Source organism: Cetorhinus maximus, unplaced genomic scaffold (genome assembly GCF_964194155.1).
Source record: "Cetorhinus maximus unplaced genomic scaffold, sCetMax3.hap1.1 HAP1_SCAFFOLD_502, whole genome shotgun sequence".
In the NCBI taxonomy this organism is placed as follows: domain Eukaryota; kingdom Metazoa; phylum Chordata; class Chondrichthyes; order Lamniformes; family Cetorhinidae; genus Cetorhinus; species Cetorhinus maximus.
Window position 1 is genome coordinate 55004 of NW_027596444.1, and position 21740 is coordinate 76743.

The window sequence follows — 21740 nt, forward strand, 5'->3', positions numbered from 1 at the left end:
AGGGAAAGGGACCTGCCATCCTTACCTGGTCTGGTCTACATGTGACTCCACAACAATGTGGTTGATCCTTAACTGCCCTCTGAAATGGCCTAACAAGCCACTCAGGTTCAAGGGCACTTAGGGATGAGCAACAAATGCTGGCGTTGCCAGCGGCACCCACATCCCATGAAAGTATAAAAACACTGCACTCACTGGCAGGATGGTCTTGCACTGAGCAAGGATGTAGATAGTGGTAATCCCAAGGCCCAGGCTAATGCTCTGGGGACATGGGTTCAAATCCCACCATGGCAGTTGGTGGAATTTAAATGCAATTTAAAAAGAAAATCAGTCATGGTGACCATGAAACTATCATCGATTGTGGTAAAAACCCATCTGGTTCACTAATGTCCATTAGGGAAGGAAATCTGCCATCCTTACCTGGTCTGGCCTACATGTGACTCCAGACCCACATCAATGTGGTTGATTCTTAACTGCCCTCAAGGGCAATTAGGAATAGGCGTCAAATGCTGACCTTGCTAGAGATGCCCACGTTCCAGGAATGAATGAAAGGTCTCACAGACTCTGACTTCACCAAAAGACTATAATGATCAAACAATGCATGAACACTGGGATATGATAAATAAAGAATTTGAATTTCTTTAGCATCTTTCACAATCTCAATGTTCCAAGTGCTTCACAGCCAATGAAGCCTTTGTTGCAAAGAAACTAGCCGCGGCTGCCAATAGTGAAGCAGTTGAAATCAGGAATTTGCATGAGACCAGAATTGGAGGAGCACTGAAATCTCAGAGGGTTGCAGGGTTGGAGAGGGGGGCGAGGTCGCAGGGGGATTTGAAAACAATGATGAGAATTTTAAAATTAAGACGTTGCTTGACCAGGAGCCAATGTAGATCAGCGAACACAGAAGTGATAGAAATGGGATTTTTGAGAATTAGAATATGGGCAGCAGATTTGAAGTTTATGGAAGCTGAATAATAGGGGGCAGGCAGGAGATCATTGGAATAGTCAGGTCTGAACGTAAGGGTATCAGCAGCTTCAATCTCTGTCCTATCTACAGTTGTTGATTAGCAGTAGCGGGAGCGGGAATTTACATTCCTTTCCTGCACCAGGGACACATTGAGGCTACCCGATGCAGCGGAGGCTGTAGGTTGAATATGGGAGCTGCCTGTGCTGTAAGATTGGCACTTCAGCCTTTTCAAAAACAATACAACAAAAAAAAAACAGCATACGTGGGTTTTTGAAACACTTGACATGACTGTTACAGAGATTGTCAAGGAGGATCTGAACTCACTGTCAGTCCTCCCACAACAGCAGTGTAACAGTAATTGACTCTGAGCTCCAACCGTCAGTCCCTCGAAATAAAGATCAACCGCTTCACAGCTGATGGCTCCCTGCTTCCAGCCTATCCGATCCCCCAGAGCTCAGTGCATCACTAAAAACAGTTCCAGACACAGCCTTCAGCTTATGGCCACTCTGAGCAAACATTTCTACTTGGATGAGAACAGTGGCAGATTCAGAATCAAAAAGTACAGTTTACATCCATCTCAATTTGTCCAGGATACCAGTGGAATTTTTTAAAAAATTGACACTAATTTCCTCAAAAAGGGGGACTGACACTGGAAAACAGGGGATCATCTTTCTGGGGTATACCTGGGCCTCCACCCTCTCCATTACCCCCCCCCTCCTCCCTCTTCCTCCAACTCCCATCACCATTATCAATGTCCACCTCTGCATCTCACCATTAGCCCATTTCGTGTCTTCCTCCACTCCCCTTCCCCCAAATCCATTCCCCTACGTCCCCCCATCTGCCTCACACACTTCATACTCGCACCTCTCTTCATCTCCATCTCCATCCCAATCTCAGTCCAACTCCTCCTCTCCCTTCAATCCTCCACCTCCCTCCTCTTCCCACTTCATACCCATCTGCCCCCATCCCTCTTCCCCTCCTCCCCCTCCCTTCCCCTCCCCCTCTCTACCTGCTGCACCCCTCTCTCCCTCTTCCATCCCTCTCTCCCTCCTCTCCACCTCTCTTCCCTTCCCCTGTCCCACCGTCTCCCTGTCTCCTTCCTCTCCATCTCCCATCTCCCTCCCTCATTCCTAGTCACCTGGTTAATGCCTGAGTGAAACAGGGTGGCTGATTTGAGATGGGCTCCAGACGCCACCTTTATCAAACTCACTCCCTCACTCAGGTAATTTCCCAATGGAATCAGCTTCCATCGTCCCTCTGGGTATAGGTCACAATCTATTTTGGTGTCAAATTCTGATGAAAGCTTTTACTGACAGGGTTCTTTTGATATTTTATACCAACTTTTAAAAGCATCATTCTCATGCCATGTAATGCATTTCACCATCTTTGATCTCTATACTGTGTCTACCCTGTGACAAGTCTTCATTTCCTACATTACAACAGTGACTACACTTCAAAAGTACTTGATTAGTCTTCAAAGCCATTTGAGGTCAAAAGGTGCTATATAAATGCAAGTTCTTTCTTTCTTTCCTCTCTTTTAAAACCTACCTCTGTGACCAAGCTTTTAGCCACCCCTCCCAAAATTCCCCCATGTCTCGATGATTTTCAGACTAAGGTTGGTTATCAGAGCCTATCCCGTCCTTCAGTATCCACTCCCTCATTCATACATGCAAATATTAGAATAGATGGATTAATAATTTATAACATCATTACTGCAAACTGATCAAGCATTCACTTCCAGCTGATAGCCACATTCTAAAGCAAGTGCGTGTTCTTATCACACAGTCAGTGTTTTACAGGCACATAGAATGCATTTCTCTGTGAAATCGTATATTTATGGAGTTATAAAATTTTAAGGACAATTCTACATTTAAAATATCCCTATTAAAGAGGCAGTGTTATATAAAATCTTCCCATCAATACTTAAGTGTACAGGGCTGGTTGTAACCATCCAATTGATAGGTAGTTTGTAGTGATATTAAGTGCAGCAGTCTTATTCTTTCTTCTTGTCAAAGTAAGGAGTTGCAATGCTGAAGGATTAGACATTTTTCCAATCTTTGCACCCAATGTTAGTAGCATCAAGCATTCACAGGCCAGATGCAACATGGACTGTAACATCTACAAGATACACTGCAGCAACTCACCAAGGCTCCTTAAGCTGCACCTTCCAAACCCATGACTGCTACCATCTAGAAGGATAAGGACAGCAGACACATGACAGCACCACCACCTGGAAGTTCCCCTCCAAGCCACTCATCATCCAGACTTGGAAATAAATCACTGTTCCTTCACTGTCACTGGGTCAAAATCCAGGAACTCCCTCCCTAACAGCACTGTGGGTGTACCTACACCACATGGACTGCAGCGGTTCAAGAAGGCAGCTCACCACCACCTTCTCAAGGGTAAATAAGGATGGGCAATAAACACTGGCCTAGTCAGCAATGCCCACATCCCATGAACGAATTTTTAAAAATGTTTAAGATCCCTCAACATTACCCCAAACAATTTACCTTCAGTGCAAATTTCAGTGGAGTGTTCCTCTTGCAATCACGTGAGGCGTTCTTAAATTAATTCTCAAGATGTAGCCATCACTGACATGGCCAGCATTTATTGTCCATCCCTTGATACCCTGGAGAAGGTGGCAGTGAGCTTTCAGCTTGGACCATTGCAGTTCTAGCAACTTAATACAGAGTGGCTTGTTCAGCCGCTTCAGAGGGAGGTTAAGAGTTAACTGCATCAGTGTGGTACTGGAGTCAAATATAGACCCAGGCTGGTTAAGGGCACTAGGTTTTCCTTCACTAAAGGACATTAGTAACACAATGTTTACTCGGTCATTTTTCTTAATACCAGCTTTTAATTTCAACATTTTTCTCATTTGAATTCAAATTGTCACATTGAACTCATACTCTCAGGTTCATTAGTCTTGGTGTGATTATTAATCCAGGCCTCTATTTCTAGACCAGCAACAGAACTATTAGACAACCGTAATCCTACCTCCGACTACTAGTTTGAATCGGGTTACCAATTCAGTGTAAATTAAAGGCAACTTTTGTAGACTGGGTTTGACTTTTTTAAACTACCATAAACTCCTTTCATCCAAGAAAGAATTTGCATTTAAATAGCACAGTTAACATCCCCAGGGCATTACAAAGTGCTTCATAGCTGATTAATTATGCTCGAAGTTACAGTTACTGTTCAAAGGAGAACAGCCAGTTCCCACTAACAACGATGAGATAAATCACCAGTTAATCTGTTTGAGGGATATTGGTTACGTTAAGGGATAAATATTGACCAGGGCTCTGGGATAATTCCATAACTCTTCTTCATCTGGAGCTATGGGATCATTTACATCCACTTGAGGGGGCAGATTCAACACTTGATCTGAACCATGTTGTAGTAATTATGGTTTTATTTAGTATGCATTGTACCTTTAAGAATTATACTTGTTAGGAAAGATCACATGATCTGTAGTAACCAATAGGAGAGAGTAGCGCAGGCTACCTCAGCAGTCAGTGTAGAGATAAAATTGGAGTTGAAGCATGTGTAGTTGCTGCCAAGTATATTGTAAATAAATTTAATGTTTGCACTGAAGAAGTGTCTGCAGATCAATTCTATCATTCATAGTACAACTCAGCCACCCTACAGCACATGTGGAACTCCGTCTCTTCTGAATGCTCTGAAGAATCAGCCTAGGTTTTATGCTCAAGTGATGGATTACAGTGTGAACCCATAATCTTCTCAATCAGAAGCAAGGGTGCTCCCAACTGAGCCACTTAGTGAGAAAAACGCCAGCCATCTTCTCATTCTGCTTTCAAGCCTCAATCCTAGAGATATACTAACTCATTGCACAATCCAATCCAATATCAGCTCTTACTTCCTATCTCACCTAATTATTTTTCTGCACCAATTTCCTCCCATCCTTTCCTAAAGACACTGACCTCCAGGTAGGATACAGTTTCACAGCCACTGGTCCCCCATTGATATGTTCAATGGGCAATTTGTCCACTTGCCCATTCTTCATGTGGGAGCATAGATAGTGAGGGAAAATTTGTCCTGTTCCTAAACTTAGATGTACGGGTTGCATAAACTTGCCCTGTATTCCCTTGAGGGGCGATCTTACTGAGGTGCTTACAATGTTAAAATAATTCAATTGGATAGATATACAGACAAAGTGTTCCCTGTGTCAGGCAAATCCAGAACTAGTGGGTATAATTTTAAAATTCGAGCAAGGCCATTCAGGGACAAAGGACTTTTTCCACACACAGGGCATTTCAGGTCTGGAACTCTCTCCCCCCAAAAGGCTTTGAATGCTGGGAGTCAATTGGAGCTTTCATTACTGAAAGTTGTGGTAGTAACAGATTTGGAGGAAAGATGGGCTAATGGAGTTGAGGTACAGGTTAGTCAAGATCCAATAGAAGAGTAGAAGAGTCGAGCAGGTTCAAGAAGCTGAATTAGCTCCTTCCGTTTCTAATAATTTTCTGACGTTGTTCCTGGTTGAAAACCATGTGTGCAGGATCTGAGGGAGAGCCCGGCCACCCATTTAAATGGATGAATAGAAAACTTGGGAAGACTGCAGAATGAATGCATGATCGTCCTCATCTTCATCCCTCTCTGCTGGGCGCTCCGATAGTAAGGGCCATACAGTAAAGAACTTTCATTTCTTTAGTGCCTTTCACTACCTCAGAACATCCTGGAGTGCTTTACAGCCAATGAAATTCTCTGTCACTGTTGTAATACAGGGAACACAACAGCCAATTTGTTGCACATGTTGGAATGAGGAACACGAGTGAGGTTGTGACATCCGCAACCAGGTCAGCATTCACTTTGTTTGAGTCGCTTTGGTTTGAGTCAAGCGGCCTGTTTGAATGTTGTAAATTCTAAGTAATTCTACTTGACTATTGCACAAGCTGAGAGAACCTGTGAGCTTCCTAGGTTTGCGGGTCTGACTTTCACAGTAAGCTGCTCATTGAGCCTCCTGCCACTGGGGCAGCTCAGTCAATCCTGCCTCCGACAAGCACGGCATCCTGACAGAAACACAGCGAAAGATGTCAGAGCCTGGAGTCTCTGTGCTCCCTTGAGTCAACATACAAGGATGTGAAGGATTCAAACAGCCACTCTGATGTGAGTTATGGGCAGTCGTTTGAAACTTCTGCTCTCTGCGGTACTACCATTTTCTAATAGCTTTGCTGACAATAACCTCTCGCTAGAGGAGAGCAGGATTATACTCCTTTTCACATCTCAGGGAAGATATTACTCATATCACCATAAAGTACTGCCTGGTTATTAAACTAGAGTCACGAGGAAGCCTCAGTGTTGGACTAAGAAATTAATCTCGCTGTATGTGTTAATCTATCAATCTACAAGTGGTATCGCCTTCAGGTATCAATCACGGATCATTGGGTAGTGCACTTGCCTCTGATTCAGAAGGTTGTGGGTTCAAGTGTCACTCCAGAGATATAAGCACAAAACTTAGGCTGGTACTCCTAGTGCAGCGCTGAGAATGCTGCACTGTTGTCATCTTTTTGATGAGATGTTAAATAGGCCCTGTCTGTCCTCAGGTGGATGTAAGATCCTTCAGCACTACTTCAAGAGAAGGGGAGCTCTTCTCATGTCCTGCACATGCTGTTTATGGGAGCTTGCTGTGTGCAAACTGGCTGCCACTTTTCTGACATTTCAACAATGACTACTCTTCAGAAGAACTTAATTGGCTATAAAGCACTTTGGGACAGCATGAGGTTATGAAAGCCACAATATAAATGTTCCAATTGGACTTGAAATATTAACCCTGTTTTTCTCTCTCCACAGATGCTGCAAGGCCTGCTGAGCTTTTCCAGCATTTTCTATTTTTATTTCAGATCTCCAGCTTCCTATCTTGCTATTATTAGATAAATATAAATCTTCCTTTTAATAATATTCATCCAGGTAGAGAGGAACTGGAGTCACACGTAGACCAGACCAGATAGGGCCGGAGGATCATTCTCCCTGAAGATGAAGAAGGGAACCAGTTGGGGAATTTTCATTATGGCTTTTTCCAACTTCAGCTGAACTGGACTAGCCATATAAATACTGTGGCTACAAAAGCAGGTCATAGGCTAGAAATCCTGTGGCTAATAACTCACCTCCCAACTCCCCAAAGCCTGTCCACCATTTACAAGGCACAAGTCAGGAGTGTGATGGAATACTCTCCCCATTTGCCTGGATGAGTGCAGCTCCCACAACACTCAAGGAGCTGGACACCGTCCAGGACAAAGCAGCCCACTTGATTGGCACCACATCTACAAACATTCACTCCCTCCATCACTGATGCACCGTAGCAGTAGTGTGTACCATCTACAAGATTCACTGCAGAAACACACCAAGGCTCCTTCAACAGCACCTTCCAAACCGCTACCATCTAGAACGACAATGGCAGCAGATAGATGGGAACACCACCACCTGGAAGTTCCTCACCAAGTCACTCACCATCCTGACTTCGAAATATATCACCGTTCCTTCACTGTCGCTGGGTCAAAATCCTGGAACTCCCTCCCTAACAGCACTGTGGGTGTACCTACACCACATGGACTGCAGCGGTTCAAGAAGGCAGCTCACCACCACCTTCTCAAGGGCAATTAGGGATGGGCAATAAATGCTGGCCCAGCCAGCAACTCCCGCATCCCAAAAGGTTGTCCTAGTGACAGCCTTTAAAATGACCAGACTTTCCTAATTCAAATTTCACAAATTGCCCTTGATGGGATATGAACTCTCAACCTTTAGATTGTTAGTCCAGGATCAAAAGCATTCAGTCACTGTTGACACCCACACCCACACCTCACACATCTGACAAGTTCCATTATTGACAAGAGCCCTTGACTCCAGATTGAGTGAATCAGCATGTTCAGCTTCATGAGGTGGTATAAATGGACAGGAATTCAATATTCAATAAGAATATGGCAACAGGCCCAGATCTGCTCAATTGCGACATTATTTAAAGGCAGATTACTAATGAGAGAAGGGCTGCTGCCCTGAGGGAGAACCCATCTCTCACCACTAGCCTCCCATTCCTCTTCCTGTTACAATTGTCTGTATCTCCACCATTTCATCAACACTACAATGTTGGTTTATCCTTTAAATCCACTTCCCTTGTTCCTCCAACATGTCAGCTGTGACTCAGTGGGTAGCTCACCTCAAGAGTCTGAAGATTATGTGTTCAAGTCCCCATTCCAATGACTGAACCTAGACTGATACTTCAGTGCAGTACTGCGGGAGTGCGGCACTGTCAGATGTTTTTGGATGTTAAACCAAGGCCCAGTCAGCCCTTTCAGGTGAATGTGAAAGATGCCACAGTCACCATTTGAAGAATAAACAGGGGGAAAAAAGCTCGCCAATCAGGTGGGGTGATTGGGGGCGAGAGGTCATGTGATGGAACCTCCAGGAATATGTCCAACCAGAGTTGGCAGCCCCATGCAAAATTCACACACAAAAATTATTGAAATGTCTGAAGGTTATTTTGGCAGATTGTTTGCAGTAGAGTCGCTGCGTCAGCTATTCTGCAGCTAACAAGCCTGTCAAAGCTACACTGATGGCCAAAACTTGGGATCAGAGAAAACCTCTGCTTTCAAATTCATGCTTCACTTGCTTAAAGGGATGATGGGCCTTGGATACTGACACTCATCTGACAGATTGCTGCCAAACCCATGACCTCCAGCACCTAGAGGGACAAGGACGACAGGCACATGGGAACACCATCAGCTTCTAGTCACCCACCATCCTGACTTGGAAATGTGTCAGTGTTCATTCATCTTTGCTGGAACTCCCTATGCAGCAGGGGTTGTGGCATACCTTACCACACAGACTAGAGTGGTTTAAGGGGGCAACTCACCAACACCTTCTTCAAAGCCAACTTGAGATGGGCAATAAATACCAGCCTTGCAAGCGATACCCCATATTCCCAGAATAAATAGGAAATAAAGATGGTATCCGATTTTGGTTTGTTTCTAATTCGTTTGTTTTTAAATTTAGGGGGAGGCGATGGCATTGTGGTATTGTCACTGGACTAGTATTCCAGAGACCCAGGGCAATGCTCTGGGGACCTGAGTTCAAATCCCACCAAGGCAGATGTTGAGATTTGAATTCAATAAAAATCTGGAAGTCTGATGATGATGACGACAGAACCATCGCTGATTGTTTGTAAAAACCCATCTGGTTCATTAATGGAAATTCAGGTCTGGCCTACATGTGACTCCAGACCCACAGGAATGCAGTTGACTCTTAAAGTGCCTGCTGAACAAGGGGCAATTAGGGATGGGCAATAAATGCTGACCTAGCCAGTGACTCCCACATCCCAAGAATGAATAAATATTTTTTAAATTGGTGCGGGAATCACTCTCTAATTGGCACACAAGGAGTGTGCTGCATGGATGGAGACAGCCAATGGCGTGAGTCCGGTGGCAGGACAGTTGACAACAGGAAGCCTAGTGGAATACTCCAACCAAGAGGCAGCAGGATTGTGAAACCACTCCATCGTTGTCTCTGCGCCATGCCAACCTTTACTCCACCAAAAACAGGTCTGAGTTTCTTCTGCCTCTCTCTGTAGCTCAGTGAAAAAAACCTTGGATTGGGAGGATGTTTCACAGTAATGCTGAGAATAACCGGACCGAAAGCACAACTTTTGGATTATTTTCTTGACCGAGACACAACACGTGACTAATTAGTCCACCACTACATGGCTGTACAGGAAGTCTCTGCATTCAACTCCAACAACTTGCCTTTATATAGCACCTTCAACACAATAAAATATCCCAAGGCTTTTCACAGCAGCAATCATCAAGCAAAGTCTTACACTGAGTCACAAAAGGAGGTGTTAGGACAGGTGACCTGGTTGCAGAGCTCGGTTTTAATGAGCATCTTACAGGAGGGGAGAGCAGTACAGAGACAGAGAGCTTTAAGGAGGGAGTTCCAGAGTTCATTTAATTTTTATTGAGCGCCTATTAATAGCCCTACTTTTGGATGAGATGAGCTAACAGTGCAGTAGTTTATAATGGCAATATCTGAATCAGTCCAGTGTAATTGGAAGAAAGCACTTAATACTGGCTGATTTTAACTCCTCAGTTCACAACTAGAACTAGTCATAAATCCCCAAACAGCAACAATAACTTGCATTTATCTAGCACCTTTTACAGTATGATCAAAGAGGTAGGTTTTAAGTCATGCTTTAAAGGAGGAAAGGGTGGTGGAGATGTTTAGGGAAGGAATTCCAGGGCTTAGGGGCCTAGGCAACTGAAGGCTCAGCCAATGATGGAGCAATTAAAATTGGGAATGCTTAAAAGGCAAGAATTTGCAGAGGGCAGATATCTCCGAGGGGCTGAGAGACTAGTGAAGGTTACACAGATAGGGAAAGGCAAGGCTGTGGAGAGATTTGAAAACTAGGGTGAGGATTTTTAAATGGAGCCATTGCTTAGCCAGGAACCATCAAGCCTGGGGTGGGGGGGGGCGGGGTGATAGGTGAATGGGACTTGGTGTGAGTTACAACGCGGGGTGGCAGAGTTTTGGATGACCAGAAGTTCAAAGAGGAGAGAGCATGGCGGGGGCTTGGGCAGGCAGAAGTGCACTGGAATAGCCAAGTCTGAAGGTAACAAAGGCATGAGCAGCGGATGAGCTGGGGCTGGACTGGGCTCGGGCGGGCTGGACCGGGCTCGGGCGGGCTGGACCGGGCTCGGGCGGGCTGGACCGGGCTCGGGCGGGCTGGACCGGGCTCGGGCGGGCTGGACCGGGCTCGGGCGGGCTGGACCGGGCTCGGGCGGGCTGGACCGGGCTCGGGCGGGCTGGACTGGGCTCGGGCGGGCTGGACTGGGCTCGGGCGGGCTGGGGCAAATCTGGCTGCTCCTGGGACAAAGACTGAAAATCAGGATCTGTGGCACTGAAGTCAGATTCATTTCTGACCCATTGGTCAGGGTCCGATTGGATGAGGCCCAGAGATACTGCTCACCCAATAAAGATTGCAGTGAGCCTTAATTTAATATATTCGCCTGAGTATGACACACTGATTTAAAAAAAAGAGCAGAGCTTCCTCTGCATTCTTAAATCTTAATTATTTTCTGCACAATCAAAGATTGCAGGTTAAGTTGATTCTCATCCTGCTACCTGATCAGAACTGGTTGCGTTGGAAGAAGCAGAAATATTTTGATCCTGTTTTGTGCCTAGAATTCCCTGACAGCCAGCCTGAACTCAGCCAGCTGTCTCCCAGCATTAAGGAGTTACACTAGAGGCAGCTGCTCTCTCCCCATTGCCATTCTTAACACAGCACCAGGCCACAGCCCAGAGTTTCCAACCCCTCCAGGCTTGGCCAGGAGTCTGCAGGAAGTCGAGATTAATCTTTAAAACACTACTGCAAGCAACATCCGGGAGAAAAGTCAGAGAAGGCCCTTAGAAAAAAAAGAATGTGTTCCACGCCCCCAATTCCTTCAAACACTTCTATTTATTGGTTATAAATATATTGGAGATGGGACGAAAAGCTGTTTCACAAACAGTTCCATTTGGGCGACAAAAGGGGGGGATTTTAACCCACTCCCGCATGATGGGCGGGGTTAAATCAGTAAACGTGTCTGAGTAACCCACTCCCTGAGGCTCAGTCAGTGATTATAATATGCTAATGAGGTTGCATAGCTCAGATTTTGGGAGCTGTGGGTTTCCCAGGGCTTAAGAGACTCGCCCGCAGCAGATAGACAGGAACTGCTGGACTCAGCGGCTGTGACTTTCCAGCACTGCTTGTGGGCCAAGATGAGGGGGAAATGCTTCTTCCTCCCACCCAAACCTGGCCCCTTAAACACATTTCCCACTGTCATCTTCAGGTGGGCTATGTGGTCTACTCCTGCCTCTATTCCTTATGTTCTAGTGATGACTACCCCTGGTGATCTCTCCCTTCCCCCTCACTGTTCACCTCAGAGCACACACCTACACTGACCTTCTGCGATGCTGAGGACTGTCCACAACCTGCCCCGGGTTCTCCCACCTGGCACCTTTCAGTTTGGCCAGAAAACAGAGTCAATAAGTTATGAAGTCCTGTTGTTAAATTCGCCAGGTCCTCCGCATTCTCAGGGTTTCTGGTTGCCAAACCCTCCCCCACACCATGCTCCCACTGTTAACACCGGAGCAAAAGACTCTGTTCCTTTTCCAGTTGGCCAAGGGAGGGCAGTGCTCCTGGAGAATGGACCAATGGCAGCACCAAGGAGGCAGGGTGGTTAAACGCAGGAAGTCATGTGATGAAATCTCCAGGACTATGTCCAACCAAAGTTGGCAACCCAACCTCAGCCTGAAACTTTGCTTTGAACTGTCGGATTACTTCTGGCAACTTAAGTTCCTGTGAATTAGCAACACTGAGCAGATGCTGGGGTTCAGCCTCCTGAAATCAGTCCCTGATCTTTGACCTCTGTTCAGATGATTGTCACTCTTAGTGCCAGTTTATGAACTGGATTGCAACTCACCATAACATTTTACAGTCATGAGAGAGAGAGAGAGACAGAGAGAGAGAGAGAGAGAATGAGCGAGCAAGAGGGCTGGGAGACTGGCAGGGAGATTGTCAGAGATACAGACCCCCACATAAAGTGAGAGTGAAACAGACAGGGACATAGAAAGCTGCAGAATGAGGAAGAGGAAGAATGAGAGAGTGAGGCAGAATTTCTGTCTCATTCTCTCTCTTCCCCGCTCTCTCCTTCTTCCTCATTCTGTTTTAGGGGAGAGAGAGAGAGAGAGCGTGCAGAAATGAGACAGACCCAAGTTCTCGTATGGAAGAACGACAGAGTCCCATTAAGTAAATAATTAAATAATGGACCATTTGTTCATTTAAAATGAACATAAACAATTGAAGTTTTACGAGGAGTTGATCACATGTGAGCAGGGGGTGGGAAGATTAAATGTGTTTTAATGTCTAAAGTCTTTTAGCACCATTGCATCTTTAATGTCATCTACACCCTGACAGGCACCACTTTATAGGGTCAATCGTCCTGTTATTTATGTCCTGCCATTTAATTAATTCAGAATCAGAGACAATTCTCACTATTTTATGTGCAGTTCCTGCTCTGTGATATCTGAAGGAGCCTCTTTCCCGACTGGTGACCGATGTTAATCCTTGAAAAACAACAGCTAACGTTTGGCCCTGTCTGTATTGGGTTTGGCCCTGTCTGTATAGGGTTTGGCCCTGTCTGTATAGGGTTTGGCCCTGTCTGTATAGGGTTTGGCCCTGTCTGTATAGGGTTTGGCCCTGTCTGTATAGGGTTTGGCCCTGTCTGTATAGGGTTTGGTAATCTTTGATGCTCAGTCAAACAATCTGGTCTCATGAGAAGGAGGCAACAAGCAGCCAATGTTCCCCCTCCCGCTCACTATCAAGGGAGTCCCTGTGCCTCCCACTCGCTATCGAGTGACTCCAGTTCGCTTTTGAGTGATTCTCCACTAGAAACTCTAACATGTAGGATTGACAATTCCTAGACTGATCCACCTTGAGCTGCTTCCTTTTACATGATGATAATAAGGGGGAGATACCCTCCCTGAAGGGTCTGACATAGGCTGGGCATGCTCCTATGGGTACTAGCTGACCTCTGACCCTGCTCAAACAGCCTTTCCTCATTTGTCATCTTAGACATTGGTGAAGAGCATCACAATAAAGCTGATTCTCCCCCTGCCTCAGATGCACTCCCGTAGAATCATAGAATGGTCACAACAGAGAAGAAGGCCATTCAACCCTTCTTATCTGTGCCGGCTCACTGCAAGATCAGCTCAGCTAGTCCCACTCCCCCACCTTTTCCCCATATCCTTGCAAATATTTTCTCTACAGATAATTATCCAATTCTGTTTTGAAGGCCTCAATTGAACCTGCCTCCATCACACTCTTAGGCCGCGCATTCCAGATCCTAACCACTCAGTGGGTAAAAAGGTTCCTCCTCATGTCGCCATTGCTTCTTTTGCCATTTACCTGAATCTGTGCCCTCTGGTTCTCAATCCTTCCACCAACAGGAACAGTTTCTCCCCTCATGATTTTGAATACATCTATCAAATCTCCTCTCAACCTTCTCTTCTCCAAGGAGAACAGTCTCCACTTCTCCAATCTATCCATATAACTAAAGTTCCTCATCCCTGGAACCATTCTGGTGAATCGTTTTGGCACACTGTCTAATGCCTTCACATCCAGCCAGGGGTCACTAGATAGTCACAGAATCACAGTGCAGAAGAGGCCCTTCAGCCCATCGAGTCTGCACTGACACGTGAGAAACACCTGACCTACCTACCTATCCCATTTACTAGCACTTGGCCCATAGCCTTGAATATTATGACGTGCCAAGTGCTCATCCAGGTACTTTTTAAAGGATGTGAGGCAACTCGCCTCCACCACCCTCCCAGGCAGCACATTCCAGACCGTCACCACCCTCTGGGTAAAAAAGTTTTTCCTCACATCCCCCCTAAACCTCCTGCCCCTCACCTTGAACTTATGTCCCTTCGTGACTGACCCTTCAACTAAGGGGAACAACTGCTCCCTATCCACCCTGTCCATGCCCCTCAATCTTGTACACCTTGATCAGGTCGCCCCTCCGTCTTCTCTGCTCCAACAAAAACAACCCAAGTCTATCCAACCTCTCTTCATAACTTAAATGTTTCATCCCAGGCAACATCCTGGTGAATCTCCTCTGCACCCCCTCCAGTGCAATCACATCCTTCCTATAATGTGGTGACCAGAACTGCACACAGCACTCCAGCTGTGGCCTCACTAAGGTCCTATACAACTCCAACATGACCTCCCTACTTCTGTAATCTATACCTCGATTGATAAAGGCAATTGTCCCATATGCGTTTTTCACCACCCCACTAACATGTCCCTCCGCCTTCAGAGATCTATGGACACACATGCCAAGGTCCCTTTGTTCCTCAGAACTTCCTAGTGCCATGCCATTCATTGAATACTTCCTTGTCAAATTACTCCTTCTAAAGTGTATCACCTCACACTTTTCAGGGTTAAATTCCATCTGCCACTTATCTGCCTATTTGACCATCCCGTCTATATCCTCCTGCAGCCCAAGACACTCAACCTCACTGTTAACCACCTGGCCAATCTTTGTGTCATCCGCAAATTTACTAATCCTACCCCCGACATAGTCATCTACGTCGTTTATATAAATGACAAATAATAGGGGACCGAGCACAGATCTCTGTGGTACGCCACTGGACACTGGCTTCCAGTCACTAAAGCATCCTTCTGTCATCACCCTCTGTCTCCTACAACTAAGCCAATTTTGAATCCACCTTATCAAATTACCCTGTATCCCACGTGCATTTGCCTTCTTTATAAGTCTCCCATGTGGGACCTTGTCAAAGGCTTTGCTGAAATCCATATAAACTACATCAACTACACTACCCTCATCTACACACCTGGTCACCTCCTCAAAAAATTCAATCAAATTTGTTAGGCATGGCCTCCCTCTGACAAAGCCATACTGACTATCCCTGATCAAACCTTCCCTCTCCAAGTGGAGATAGATTCTCCCCTTCAGAACTTTCTCCAATAGTTTCCCTACCACTGACGTGAGACTCACTGGCCTGTAGTTCCCTGGCTTATCTCTACAACCCTTCTTAAATAGCGGAACCACATGAGCTGTTCTCCAGTCCTCTGGCACCTCCCTCGTGGCCAGTTAGGAATTAAATATTTGGGTCAGAGCCTCTGCGATCTCCTCCCTTGCCTCCCTCAGCAGTCTGGGACACAAATCATCCGGAGCTGGAGATTTGTCCACTTTTAAGCCTGCCAACACCTCCAATACCTTGTCACTCCTTATATCAATTTGCTAAAAAGCAATGCTAAGTTTCGAACTCGGATCGCCCCCGCTGCTGGTGACGCACTTGAACCAACTCAGCCACAGCCACACTGCAAGCCTCAAAATTCAAATTCCACCATTTGCCATAGTGGGATTCGAACCTGCGTCCGTAGAGCCTGGGTCTCTGGATTACTGGTCCAGCAACAATACCACTATGCCATCCCCTCCCCCCCCCCTCCCCTCTTAAATTCCACCAGCTGCCATGGTGGGATTTGAACCCATGTCCCCAGAGCATTAGCCTGGGCCTCTGCATTACTAGTGATATTACCGCTATGCCACCATCTCCCTGATCAGCCCCTCAAGCCTGTCACACCATTCAACTGGATCCTAATCTGTGCCTCAACTCCATTGAGCCACCTTGGTTTCATAACTCAATTTCAGTTTTTAAATTTCCTATTGACCCCAGCCTCAGCTTTTTTGGGGGAGTGAGAGTGTGCCGGAGGGAGAGAGAGCACGCGGGCGAGAGCATGCAAGCACCAGATTTCCATTACCTTTGCTCTGTGGAAGTGCTGGCTAACGTCACTCCTGTAAGGTCTAGTGGGAACTGCATCAGCCAGTACGTGCACAGCAAGCTCCCACAACCAGCAAAGTGATAATGACCAGGTAATCTATTTTTTTTGGGGGTGTTGATTGAAGGATAAATATTGGCCAGGACTCTGGGGTTAAATCTCCACCTCTTGTTTGAACAGTGACATCTACCCAAGACAGCAGATGGGGACCTCAGGTTAACATCTCACCTTAAAGACGACACCTCCAACAGTGCAGCACTCTCTCAGGGCTGGATTGTGCGTTCAAGTGGAAACACAGAAAATTTTGGCATAGAAGGAGCCCATTTGGCCCGTCATGTCTGCCCCGGCTGACAAGGAGCCATCCAGCCTCGCCCCACTTTCCAGTTCTTGGTCCGCACCCTTCTGGGTGACAGCACCCCAAGCGACCTTCAAGCCTGTGAAGTGGGACTTGAACCTCTGACTGCGAGCATGGTACATACTGAGTCAAGGTTGCAACCAAAAGGTCATACAATCTTCCTCTTCCCTGTATCATTACTCCTCTGAGTTGGAAAAAGATGTATCAGACTCTCTTCTTTTCTAACCCATTTCTTTCTCAAGATGTTCCAAGCATGGAACTGCTTACCTCCCTCAGTCGCATCTTCCTGCTACAAGATTTTTAATACTCAAACGTGATGTCCCCTAGCCGTCACTCTTCCATTCAGCCTATCCTCTCACCTTATCCTTTCAAACTTCATGGTGCCTTTAACATAAGAGCCTCAGTCTAAAATTAGCTCTCGCGATTAAAGAACCTTTAGTCAGGGGCCCTCACTAACAGGGTTGGTTACATCGCCTATTTCTATCTGATGTTCTCCTGTCCGGGTAACAGGTTACAACCCAGATAATGGCCCTTCAGCCCAACCAGTCCATGTTGGCCTTTCCCTCTGAGCACAGTCTCTAGCCACATCTACACACCAAGTTCTCATTCCCTTCAACCCAGATCCTTTCAACCGCCTCAAAACAATTCTTGAATAATTTCTGCCTCCACCATAAAGCCTGGAATCAGTGTCGTCAACTCACTCTGGCTGGCAAATTTCCGGAAGTTTCATTACATGACCTGTCTCCAACTTCCCACCTCCACACTTTTACCATTGGCTGCCCAACACATTGTGGTGCTCCAACTTGCGGTATAACTGATGGACACTAGATAAATTGCGCTCCCCCCACCCCCTGTGTTTATTTCTCCTTTAGAGTGCTCACAACTATGTCCAGGAGATTACTCTTTCAATCCTGGAGAGTTGGCCACCCTACCTGGGAGCTTGGCACCTTCAGAACAGCCTAGAATCACCCTAGAGTCACAGCCATTCCGCAATCTTGGCACAGGTGCCAAGTTGAATCTGCCTCGGTTTGGCACTAAAGTCAGAGTCTAGCTCGGGGCACCAAGATCCTGGTTCCAAAGGTAATTGGAGTGAACTCCCAAGAAGTCTCCATCAGTCAGTTCCAGTGTCAGGTCAGGGCCCTGATGAATGGGGGCGGGGGGGGGATGTAGATTCAAATTCAGATAGTGTCAGAGCAAAGCTAAACCACTCCACGCTGGACCTACCCTTACAATAGTGTGACTGGAAACCCTAAATACAGTTGCCTGTGGCAACAACAAACCATCAAGTGCATCCATAGCAACCGCTGTTGCAACACACAGGAACCAGCCCCATCACTCATCAAGCTACATGTGGAGATTAGGACACCTTCGAAAACTAATTATGAGGGCGGGTTTCCAATACAGGCAACAGTAGAGGAGGCTCCACTCTGTTAGGGCATGATCTTATTGGATAATTGCCCTCCCCCTATCAAACTTGGTTTCTTGAAAGGGGAGAAAGGAGTCACCTTTGCCACATTGATGTTTGCACCATGTGACCCACTTCAATACAATTTACAAGGTCTGCCAAGTGTTTGTAAAGAGAAACAGTAGAAAAAATGGACACTTTTTTTTCCCCTGCACAGAGGCAGCTCCAGTTTAGAAGTTCCCTTAACATTTTTAATAGGGTTTTCTGCTCTGAGGAGGAGGAAGAAATAACCATCCTCAAATTTTCAGGAGTAAAGAGTGACATTTTAAAGCCATCTCTCTGTGGCAAAATGCAATCCTATCGTACAGTCATTTGAACAGTACCTCAAATATTTCTTTCACACATACAACTTTTAAACAGCATCATGTTTCAGTTTTTTTTAAATGCAATAATTTGCATTTTTGTACCACTTTAGGAGCTTGTTTCTTACGACAGTTTTCTTTGCTGCAGGTAGAAAATATGAAGCAGCCGACTGCATAAAACAAAACAGCTAGAATAAAAACCCTCTCTCTCTCTCTGTCTCTCTCTACATGGAATCACCTTCTCCACAACACCCCTATCTCCCTCAGTGAGCTACAGCAACCATTTACAAGAGAGAGAGAATTCATCTGCCAAAACACAACCAACCGAGAAAGAAGTGACAAACTTTTTAGGGGGAAAAAGGTCTTATAAAGAAAAGGGGGGGTGGGAAAAAAATGACAAGGTCCCGAGCAATAAAATTGCATTTTGTTAAAAGTCATTCAAACAAATTGCATCAAAGTGACAGATTATCTTGCACAGGCGAATGAGGGGAATAGACAACTGATTAAAAATACATTGGAGGGAGAGAGAGAAAAATAAAAGAGAATAATCAAAATGGGACAATGTTTAAAAATCCTGAGACGTCAGTTTAAATGTACATACAAAGCCTGGGATGTGTGTCAATGATATTGCAGATTAATGAGAAAAAATTATTTTCTCACACACACACACACACATTCACACTGATGCCTGACAAGAACAAAACAGAAACTACTCTATTATAAACACACACTGTTTTTCCCCTCCCCATCTTTATATCTATATCTCCATATATTTTTTTTTTAGGAAATACAATAGCAAAAAGATCAAAAGAGGGGAATTTTCTTTGTTGTTTAAAAAAAAATCAAAGCGTCACAGACAGTAAAATTACTCACCGGACAGGCAAGAAAATTCGGGAGTTAAAAAACGGCAAAGAGAGAGGGAGAGGGAGTGAGAGAGATGGAGATTAAAGGAGGGGGGAACAGACTGACTGGGGGGGTGGGGGGGGTGGGGAGAGAGGGAGAGAAATAACAAGCCAGGGACAGAGAGAGACAGAGACAGAGAGAGAGAGAGACAGCGCAGCGAAATCCACCAGCAGCAGCCGGCACTCTCCACTTGAGTGGAGGGGGAGAGCTGGGCTTCAGGGAGACACACACCCGGCTGGGGACGCAGCCCGCCCCCAGAAAGGAGTCGCCCTCGACCTGCAGGGACCGCTCGGTGCGCGGGGCTGCCTTCGGGGGGACCGGCTGTGCGGCTAGGGTGGACCTCACCCCTCCCGGAACCCCCCCTCCCTTCCCTCTCTGCGCTAAATGGTGCGTTCGCCTCAGAGCCATCATCCTCCTGCTTATTCTGAAGCTCAGGACGGTAATTATAGAATTAAATAGCTGCAGCTCCTCTCATCGATTAGAATATCGTATACAATACAATGTCACGATTTTAACCTACATTAACGAACAAGCTAACCTTATCTCTTATTTAATTCTAAAGGCCTTGCCTATCCAGCGAATTAAACAGCTCATGTCTGCCTGCTCAATTTTTCCCCAAATTATAAATTCATCTGACCACATTTGTCAAATGTAAACTTGAGCTGTTTATCATCCCCTCCCCTCCTGATGCAGGCCTTGCAGCGCCATCACTGTTGGGAGGGTGTCATTACAGCGTGACTGGTTTACATAGCCGGCTTCCTTCAGAAATCCTGTCACGCGAATTTCAAACAGGGAGAGGCTGCTAGGAAAAGCACTCAGGCGTCAGCAGGCGCCCTGTGGCTGAATTCCTGCTGTCACTCACCCAGATTACTTCAACAAGCACCTCGCTCCCTGCGACGCCCACAATAACAACATGCATTTATAAAGTGCTCTTAAAACGTCACAAGGCACTTCACAGGGGTGTTTTTGACATGAGCCACATGAAGTGATGTTAGATCAGACAGCCAAAGACATAGGTTTTAAGGGACACCTCAAAGAGGAGAGAGAGGTGGAGAGGTTTAGGGAGGGAATTCCACATCTAAATGGCCTAGACAGCTGGAGGCACAGCCACCAATGGTGAAATGTGAAGATTGGGAACACACAAGAGGCTAGCATTGGAGGAGCACAGAGCTCTTGCTGGGTTGTAGTGCTTGATGAAATTACAGGGCTAGGGAGGGGCAAGGATTATAAATGTGGGTGTCGGAGTTTCTAATGGAGAGAAGTTGCCAGGCAGAGCTCACGATCTGCAGTGTGCACTAGCTGCTGTAACTGACCAAGGTTACTTCAACAGCAGCAGACTTTCCGTGGCCTTTACCCCCCATGAAAGCCAGAAGCTTCAGTGTTGTGTGAACACCAACCTTTCCAAGCTCCTTGCCTAGTCACACACCATCTCAACTTGAACATACATCTTTCATCGTCACTGGGTCAAAATCCTGGAACTCTCTTCCCCACGGCTCTGTGGGAGTGCCTACACCACATGGACTGCAGCAGTCCAAGAAGAAGCCTCACCACCCCCTTCTCAAGGGCAGCGAGGTATGGAAAACACATACCAGCCTTGCCAGCATCCTGGATCCCAAGAGTTAATTTTTAAAAATTGTTTATAGCAGTTTCCATTTCAACAGGGAATTAAAATGAAAATTAAACTGACATCAAAATGGGAACTGAATTACATTTGCAAATCCTTGGTAATAATCATCCCCACCACCTCATCCCATTTCATCTGAAAACTTCACTTTTGACACCATATGCAAGAGGATAGCTAACCATTAAAAATGGTTCCTGCTCCAGTTTAGTGTTGTCAGGTGTTCCCTCAAACAGTCTGCTTACCTGATTCTTACAGAAGATAACTCTCACTACCTTGTATTTGGCATGGCATGATGGTGGTGCCAGGAGTGTGTTATAATTCATTGATCACTCACCGAGTAAAGCAGAAATCTGGAGCCAGTCTTTCCTTATCATGGGTTTATTCATGTAACCCAGAGAACAAAGGCATAGATTCTATTTTCCTAACCCCACACCGGTGGAAAATGGTTCTTGTATATACTCAAGAATAATGCCCTAACCTTTCCCCTAATTAATAACAGTTGCTGTCACTTACAACTAGAGCATGCACTTCATTGTGACAGGATTGCAATATTAACAGAGTGGAGTGTAAACTTCTCCTGCCAGTGGAGGTGTAGAGTTGCATCCATAAGACCAAAAGACCATAAGACATAGGAGCAGAAATTAGGCCAATCGGCCCATCGAGTCTGCTTCGCCATTCAATCATGGCTGATAAGTTTCTCAACCCCATTCTCCCGCCTTCTCCCCGTAATCTTTGATCTCCTTACCAATCAAGAACTTATCTATCTTGGTCTTAAATACACTCA